Raw genomic sequence first — 9,715 nt, 5'->3', positions numbered from 1 at the left:
CCCACCATCAACACAACCCTTTACCTCTTCAAACCCACCATGAGTACAACCCCTTATCTCTTTAGACTTACTTCCATTACAACCCCTTACCTCTTAGGACCCACCATTAGTGTAGCCTCTTACCTATTCAGACCCACTATTAGTATAACCACCTACCTCTTCAAACCCACATTCAGTGCCTACTACCCCATATGTCGATCCCTTTTCATTACACTTAGATATTTCCTTAGCCACTCCATTAGGACCTGAGTTTAGGATATCAGTTCTACCATCACCATAACCATCTATATTTGTCCTTATGCCTGTGCAGATTGACATATCTACTCAGCTAGATTTACTCCCCAACCATTTCGAGGAGTAGGCGGGGCCTATGTCGACCTAGATTGTTACCTCCATCATAACCTCTATTTCCAGCTCTAGCTCCATCACAGACAGATGTTCTTCATGTGTCACATGTAGTACTTGCTACAATTAGAGAAGAGTGACAAAAAACGAAGAGAGTATCAGTTACACATAGGTTCTCTTCTTGTAGAGGCATGTGAGATTATACATTTTTTTTTTCACACTATATAAATGTTTACGAAGTATTTTTTGAGACTTTGATTAAACTACTAAAAATTACATTTTGTAGTAGACTTTTTCTAATTGATTTCATTAATTAATTTTGTCAAAAAATCTATACATGGCAACTGTGACTTAAGAGTATTCTATTATTTCGATAAAAATAAATTTGACATAATATAAATAAATTAATAGCTTAAAAAACAAAAACTTAAATATCTTAAATTAATAAATTATACAATTTTATATATTATTTATATGTTATATAAATTTATTATTTTAATTTTATTAATTTATTAATAAATGAAATATTCATTTATAATATCTTCTATTTATCAATTTATGTTTGTTGAAGTAATACTAGATTCTTAAGTTTAAATATAAATAATTTATTATTAAAGTGTATATTTTTAATTTCAATATTAAATTTTATTTTAATAGTTTTTAATTAAATTTGAAAGTAAAAAAAAAAATGATTAATTGAAATCTCAATTGGCAATTGTGGCTTAAAAATATATTATTATTTCAATAAAGATAAATTAGTCATAATACAAATAAATTAATATCTTAAAAATTAAATATCTTAAATTAATAAATTATACAAGTTTACATATTATTTATATGCTATATAAACTTATTATTTTAAGATTATTAATTTATTAATAAATAAAATATTCATTTATCAACTTATGTTTGTTGAAGTAATACTAGATTCTTAAGTTTAAATATGAATAATTTAATTTTAATTTAATAGTTTTTAATTAAATTTGAAAGTAAAAATAAAAAAATTGAAATCTCAGTTGGCAACTACGGCTTAAGAGTATACTATTATTTCGATAAAGATAAATTTGTCATAATACAAATAAATTAATATCTTAAAAAAATATTAAATATCTTAAATTAATAAATTATACAATTTTATATATTATTTATATGTTATATAAATTTATTATTTTAAGATTATTAATTTATTAATAAATAAAATATTAATCTATAATATCTTCTATTTATCAATTTATGTTTGTTGAAGTAATACTAGATTCTTAAGTTTATAAATAATAATTTATTTATTATTTAATAATTTTTAATTAAATTTGAAAGTAAAAAAAAAAAAAAAAAAATTGAAATCTTAGGTGGCAACTACGGCTTAAGAGTATACTATTATTTCGATTGTCCTAATACAAATAAATTAATATTTTAAAAAACAAAAAATAAAATATCTTAAATTAATAAATTAATAAATTATACAATTTTATATATTATTTATATGTTATATAAATTTATTATTTTAAGATTATTAATTTATTAATAAATGAAATATTCATTTATAATCTTCTATTTATCAATTTATGTTTGTTGAAGTAATAATGGATTCTTAAGTTTAAATATAAATAATTTATTATTAAAGTATATATTTTTAATTTCAATATTAAATTATAATTTAATAGTTTTTAATTAAAATCTAAAGTAAAAAAAAAGGGATTAATTGAAATCTCAGTTGACAATTGCGACTGCTTAAAAATATACTATTATTTCGATAAAGATAAATTAGACATAATACAAATAAATTAATATCTTTAAAAACAAAAAAATTAATTTCTTAAATTAATAAATTATAAAATTTTATATATTATTTATATGTTATATAAATTTATTATTTTAAGATTATTAATTTATTAATAAATAAAATATTCATTTATAATATCTTCTATTTATCAATTTATGTTTGTTGAAGTAATACTAGATTTTTAAGTTTATATATAAATAATTTATTTATTATTTAATAGTTTTTAATTAAATTTGAATGTAAAAAAAGAAAAGAAAATAATAATTGAAATCTCAGTTGGCAACTACGACTTAAGAGTATACTATTATTTAATAGTTTTTAATTAATTAATTGTTTTCTTTTACTGGATAAATATAGGGAGACAATTGTACAAATGTACAATTGTACAAAAGATTCTTGAAATCTTTTATCTGGATTGACCCATAGACCCATAGGTCCTCCGTAAAGGATTAACTCAGGGTCTACATATGAATCATCTGATAAAGCCGTGTCTTCAGTTTCTTCATTTTCTTGATGATCTCCAAACTGTTTGAGGGTTTGAATGAGTTCTTGACGGTATTGCTCTAAATCAGTAGCAACGGCTAATGAAGCTTGACATTTGCTTTTCAAAGTTTGGAATTTTTCTTGAGTTGGCCCTTGAGACAAGCTTGTTTAATATTTTGAATTTGATGATCCTAACCTTGAAATTATTTGCAAAATCTTTTGTTGACATGAAAAATCTTTTGTTGACATACAAAATCATGATTGAATTTGTCCCACCATTTGATGTCGAATTCTCTAGAGAGAGATAATGGAAAAAGATAAGGTTGCTCTTGCTTCTTGATAATGTTCCATTTGAGAATCCATGGAATTCTTAATCTTGAATAGAATGTCAGGAGTCTTGGCTGAGTGATAGACTGAGATGAAGTCTTGATCTTGTAGAAGTTGAATTTTTCTTGAATTTCAAGAGGAAATATGGAGTCTAGTAGACTAAAGAAAGTCCACCATTTTTGAAACCAAGTAGGAAATTTGGTATTACAGTTTCTTGAGAATTGGATGAACTAAGAATGTTGATAGTTGTGCAAATAAAGCATATTGTACCAAACATCCCTATAATTGTAGCTCATGGGATGGAAAAGTTGACTAAATGCCTTGTAAGTGAAGGGTTTTTGATTCCAATCAGCTATAGTCACGACTTTGAGAATTTGACATTTGGAAAAAGCAATCCTCTGAGGATTGTTTTTATCAGTGTTATAAGTAATTTCAACCGAATCGGTATCCACTAGGATGAACTCATAAAATTGACGAGTTTTTAAAGGATCATTGGAATTGAAGGTGACTCCTTGAGGAAAGATGTAAGGAAGAATTTTAGGAATTTCTTCATACTTGTACTCTGGCTCAATGAAAGCAATTTATAAGGTTTTGGGTTTTTTGACATATTGATTAATTGAAAAAGAAGGAGAAAGAGAAGGTAATGTTGAAATAGTGTTAAGGCTGGATTGACTCTGAACAAGAATATTTTTAGAGTTTAATTTAGAAGCTTGAATAAAACTTTTTGAAGGTTGAAGAGGAGGAAAGTCTGGACTCAGAACTTAAAAGGAATTTGATGTTTGTAATGGAAAAATAGGACGAATATTTGAAAATTTTGAAATCATTGCATATGAAGCTTTTGTTTTCTTGGATGATGAAAGAAGTTGGGGCCTAACGGGAATACCCATTAGGATGGAGGAGGATCCTTACCCTGCAAAAAATCCTGAGTAAGGAAGTTAGTAAGGAATTCAACTCTCCTTTGATAAATTCAATTTCGAAATCAAAATTTGAAAGTAAAGCTTGCCATCTTGCAAAAATTTGTTTTGAAACTAAAATTTTAACATTCTTTTGTAAAATATCTTTTGCAGCTTTGCAATCAATTTTTAAAAGAAAATTTTTATTTATCAAATCACTTTGAAACTTTGAAATACATAAAACTATGGATAAAACTTCTTTTTTGACAGTTGAATAATTTATTTGAGCGCCCAACTAGATTCCTGAATGATATCTAACTATATGCACTTGATTGTTATATTCTTGCTTTAACATACCTCCATAACCTAAATTAGATGCATCTGATTCTACAATGAGCAATGCATTTGGATGAGGGATGCTAATGCATGGTAAATGTTTGACTCTTTGTTTAATTTCTTTGACCAAATTAGTATGATGCTCAGTCCATGTAGGTGCATTTTTTCCTAAGTCTTTTGTATAAAGTTTCACAAATGATTCTCAAAATTTTGAAGTAATCAAAAACATAATTTAAAGAACCTAGAAATCTTTGCAATTGTTTTTTATCTTTTATTTCATCAGGAAATTTGTCAGCTAATTCTATTGACCTTTGAATCGGTTTTATTTTTCCTTGAAAATTTTCATGTCCTAAAAATCTAATCTTTGTTTGAAATAATTTCATTTTTGGAGCAGAACAAGTCATTCCATTTGCTTTAATGACATTGAAAAACTTTTTTAAATGAACAAAATGTTTTTCTAATGAATCAGAAAATACTAAAACATCATCAATGTGTAAAATTATGAACTGAAAATGAGGGTTAAAAATATCATTCATAATATTTTGAAATTCAGAAGGGGCATTTTTGAGACTAAAAGGCATGACATTCCATTCATAATGACCAAAAGGGACAGTAAAAACAGTTTTGTATCTATCTTCTTCTTTGATTTGAACTTGCCAAAATCCAGATTTCATATCAAATTTTGAATATATTATGGAACTATGAAGTCTTTTGAGTAAATCTTGCTTATTAGGAATAGGGTATCTTATCCATTCTAATACTTTATTTAAAGGTTTATAATTAATGACTAATCTAGATGCACCTCTTTCTATTTCAGCAACATTTTGAACATAAAAAGCGGCACAACTCCAAGGAGATTTTGAGGGTCTGATTAATTTCTTTTTTATTAATGAATCAATTTCTTGTTTGCAATATTCTAAAATTTTTTCATTCATTTGAATAGGTCTAGCCTTAGTGGGAATTTTAGACTCATCAAAATTTTGAATGTAAGGTAAACTTATCTCATGTTTCTTTCTGGACCAAAAAGCATTTGGAAGATCAGAACAAATTTCTTTTTGAAAATGATCTTGAATCTCTTTTATTTTCTTTTGAACTTTATCTTCTAGAAGTTTTTCTTCTACCTTTTTATATTGAATTTCTTTTGATAGAAAATTTATATGAGCTTTTTTTCTTTGAATTAAATTTATTCTTTTATTTATTGAATCACTTTGGACTTGATGTATTTCCTTTTTAGTTAATGGATATATGAAAGGAAAAAATATGGTGTTTCCTAATATTGTAGTTTTGACACCTTCATCATTACTTGAAAATGGTAAAGTAAAGTAAAGTAATAAAAGAAGTTCCTAATATTAAAGGTTCAGTCATATTTTGTACTAATATAAATTGAGTTCTAAAACAATAATTATTTTGACATATATGAACATTTTGAAGTTTAAATTCTATCTTTAATTTTCCTTTATTTGCAGCAAAAAGTTCTTGTCTTGTTTTTTCATAATATTTAATAGGAATTAACCATTCCTGAATACAATTCATATCGACTCTTGAGTCTATTAATGCTACTATTTCCATTTCAAAATCTTCAACTATGAGTTTTACATTTGTATACCATATTTGAAAATCTATTTTTGATATTGTATTTATAAATGATTTTATAGGGGTTTGTTTATTAGGTATTTTTATTCTTGGATCTTGATTATCAGATGTTTCAACAACATCTAATTTATATTGTATTACATTTCTAATTTTTTCATTTTCTTGTTTTAATTGATCTATTTGCTTTTTTATTTTTTGTATTTCTTCTTTCAAGTCTTCAATAGTTATAAGCTTTTGAATTTATTAAAAATTTCATCCATTGAGTATTGTACAGGTTTAATTTCTTAAGTTTTATTTGAATTTTCCATGACAATTAAATTTTTTTAAGTTTTGTAAATAATTTCTTGGTGTTTTCTCATCTTGTATTTTGTCTATAACATCAAAAAATATTTTCTTATCTAATTTTGAAGATATTACATTTGTTGTTTTAATTATTTTTGTTTTTTCTTTATTTTCTACTTTTGGTGTTTCATTAATTTCTCTTGTTGCTTTTTCTATCTTTGATGTTGTTGATTTTGTTGATGTTGATGTTTCCTCCACTTCTTCTGGGGCAGAAGAAAACAAAATTTGATTAAATTTTGTAGAAGAAGCCCAAACCATAGCAATAATTTATAGGATATATTATAAAGTCATGACTACTCAATTAAATTATGTTGTATAATTTTTGAAAGAGTTGTTAAAGGTTTGATTGGTTTTGGATGGGTTAAATCTTTTAATTCCCATTAACCTCCTTGAGTAATTTCATTACATTTTAGTTTTTTAGGAACAAAAGCTTGAGTATTATTAGGATTATATTGTAATAATAATGTTTCATCTTTGACAAATCGACATACAACTCTAAGATTTAATTGAGTAGTCATGACTTTATAATATATCCTATAAATTATTGCTATGGTTTGGGCTTCTTCTACAAAATTTACATAAAAACATAGATATTTGAATCTGAAAATATTGTTTATTGAAAATATACCTTGATTATAGAGAATTGTTGAATACAAGCTTGTTGACAATAGAGGGATGGCTTAAAGTGATGAATACAAATGACTTGAAGTTTTGAAAGAGATTACAAAAGCAATAGAGAGAAATTTTTAGAATACTCTTGAGTTCTTCAATTCTCAAGTTCTCTCTAGTTCTCTCCCGTTCTTGCTCCATCTGTAGAGAAAATTCAAAATTCAGTACCTCTTTTGAAGCATAAATAAGAGATCTAATGAGTTTATTTTTAATATACCAAATTTGAAAATATATTGAATTGATAAGGGGCAAATGATTATGAATAAAAATATTTAAAGGATTTCTTGGATTTTTTGAAATCAAATTTATTGATTCATATGAGCATGCACAAATACCATCACAATCTTTTTGATCATCTGACTCTTCTTCTTGACTGGACTTTTCACTTGATATTTCTTGTGTTATCAATATTTGATTATTTTCTTTTGATTCATAATTTTCACTTGATTCTTCATTCTCTTTATCAATCATTAATCATATCATTAAATTTTTGAGTTTATCACTTATTTATAATGAATTGATCTTATTTTCTAATTGACAATCTTTTGAGTAATGACCTACTTTTCCACATTTATAACATGTGAGCGTTTTCTTTTTTAAAGTTGATTTATTTGAAGATTTTGATTTATTAGGATTAAATTTTACAAACTTCTTTTGAAATTTTGACTCTGTTGAGGGTTTTTTTTACCTTTTATATTAATTTATTTATTTTTTCTTTTTGAAGGGGCTATTATTGTGTCATAACCATAATATGAGCAAAATTTTCCTAATTCTTTTTTACTATCTTGTTTTTCTTTTTTCATTTGATTCTTTAATTTGAGATTTGTACAAAGGTCTAAACCTTCATTATTGATGAAAGTAATTAATTCTCCATATGTTAATGACTCATAAGGAATTCTTCCATTATGAATATTTCTTATTCTTTTCTAACATTTTCTGCAAATAAAGTTGGTAAATCGGATATAAATTTTTCTTTCAAATAATGACTTCCACAATCATGTCTTGACATAACTTTGACTAAAAACATATCCTTATACCACTTACAATCTTGAAGTTTTGGACATCTAAGATTGGATCTCCTATGAAATGTTTTGTTATTGCAAATCTTAACGTATTGACAATATCTTCTTCAGAATATTGAACTAATGTTCATTCTTCTTTGATTATTGTCTTTTTTACATTTAATATGTATTCTCTATCATTTTGACTCAAATAATGATCCCACCAACCTTTAAGTAAACCAGTGAATCCTATGACTAAGGCATTGTCAACATGAAAGTCAGAATTACTAGTCTTGATTCTATAAGCATTAGTAGCCATCATCATTTCAGGAAGTAAATTAATTATTTGATGTTCACTCATTCCATCTATATTCCATTCATAAAAACTATTACCATCATAACTAGCAACTAATTGATAATTTCTTTCTTCTAATTGAACATCAGGAAAATAGGGTTTTGAATAATATTTTTTTCTACTTACAAAATTATTAGAAATTGACTGTTGCAGGGGGTTTTACTATTGAATCAGGAGACATTTTGAATTGTTCTTCTATTTTATTGATTTATGATTTTCCTTTTGTCATAGTTTGAATTTGATTCTTATTTTGATTAATACCATTAATACCGAGTTTATCTAATCCAAGTTGTATTTCTTTTAACATTGTTTCTGTTGGTGTTTCTAATTGAATATTTGACTTTGCAGCATTTATAAGAATAATAAAAGGTTGTTCTAAAGTCTTGACATATGATGATGATGATGATGAAGTTGAAGAAAAGTTTGAAGAAAAATTTGACTTTGATGATGTTTCTCATATCCTCTCTCCCAAGGCAGAAGAAAACAAAATTTGAGAAATTTTTGTTGTTTGTTGATTTAAATGTTGAAGAGAATGATTTCTATAATTTAATTATTGTTGAACTTGTCTAATATCTTTGTAAATTATGGGACTTTGTTCATCTTTGGTTCTTGGAATTTTAAAGGGTGAGACATAAATTGAATTGTTATCAAAATTAAATTGATGATTATTTAAGGGTGGTTGAGAACCTAATTTTGAGGTTATTGTTGAAATTCTTTTTTGAACATTTTTTGTGTGTTTTATTGCTAATTGATGTCCTTCTTCATTTCTTAAAGTTATAATTTGTTTTCTTTGTTTTCTAAGTAGGAAAAACCAATAGAAAAAGGGAATTGTCATTTTCTTTTGATTCATATATTTTTCATATTGTTTTCTTAATGCATTTCTAGCTTGAGGAGGAAGTGTTTGAAAATAAACTCTTTTAGTATTATTATAAGGGGCAAAATAATATGATTTTATCCATTCTACATTAGGAGTAAAATGAGTCTTTTTATAATTTTTCTTATGAATAACATTGACTTGATTAGGATACATATCCGAATGAGTAGGAGACACAAGAGGAAATTCTTGTTGTTGATATACATGAATAGGAATTTTTGGAGTAAAGTTGACACCATTTAAGCTTGCATTTGAAGTAGAAAGTTTTGCAGACATAAAATCTTGATTAAATGAATATCTAGAAGTTGGACTAAATTCTATTTGAATAGTAGCATCTATATGTTGTATAATTTTTGAAGGAGTTGTTAAAGGTTTGATTGGTTTTGGATGTGTTAAATCTTTTAATTTCCATTGACCTCATTGAGTAATTTCATTCCATTTTAGTTTTTTAGGAACAAAAGCTTGAGTATTATTAGGATTATATTGTAATAATAATGTTTCATCTTTTATAGATTGACATACAAATCTAGGATTTAATTGAGTAGTCATGACTTTATAATATATCCTATAAATTATTGCTATGGTTTGGGCTTTTTCTACAAAATTCATATTTTTGGTTTTAATGTTTAAAGTTAAACTTGAAAGAATACTAGGATCATTTATGTTCATGGAAAAGTTTGGAAAACAATTAAAATAAACGGGACCATTTGCAAG

The sequence above is a fragment of the Vitis riparia genome, chromosome 4 (genome assembly GCF_004353265.1).
Source record: "Vitis riparia cultivar Riparia Gloire de Montpellier isolate 1030 chromosome 4, EGFV_Vit.rip_1.0, whole genome shotgun sequence".
Lineage (NCBI taxonomy): Eukaryota > Viridiplantae > Streptophyta > Magnoliopsida > Vitales > Vitaceae > Vitis > Vitis riparia.
Note: the sequence above shows the minus strand (reverse complement) of the source record.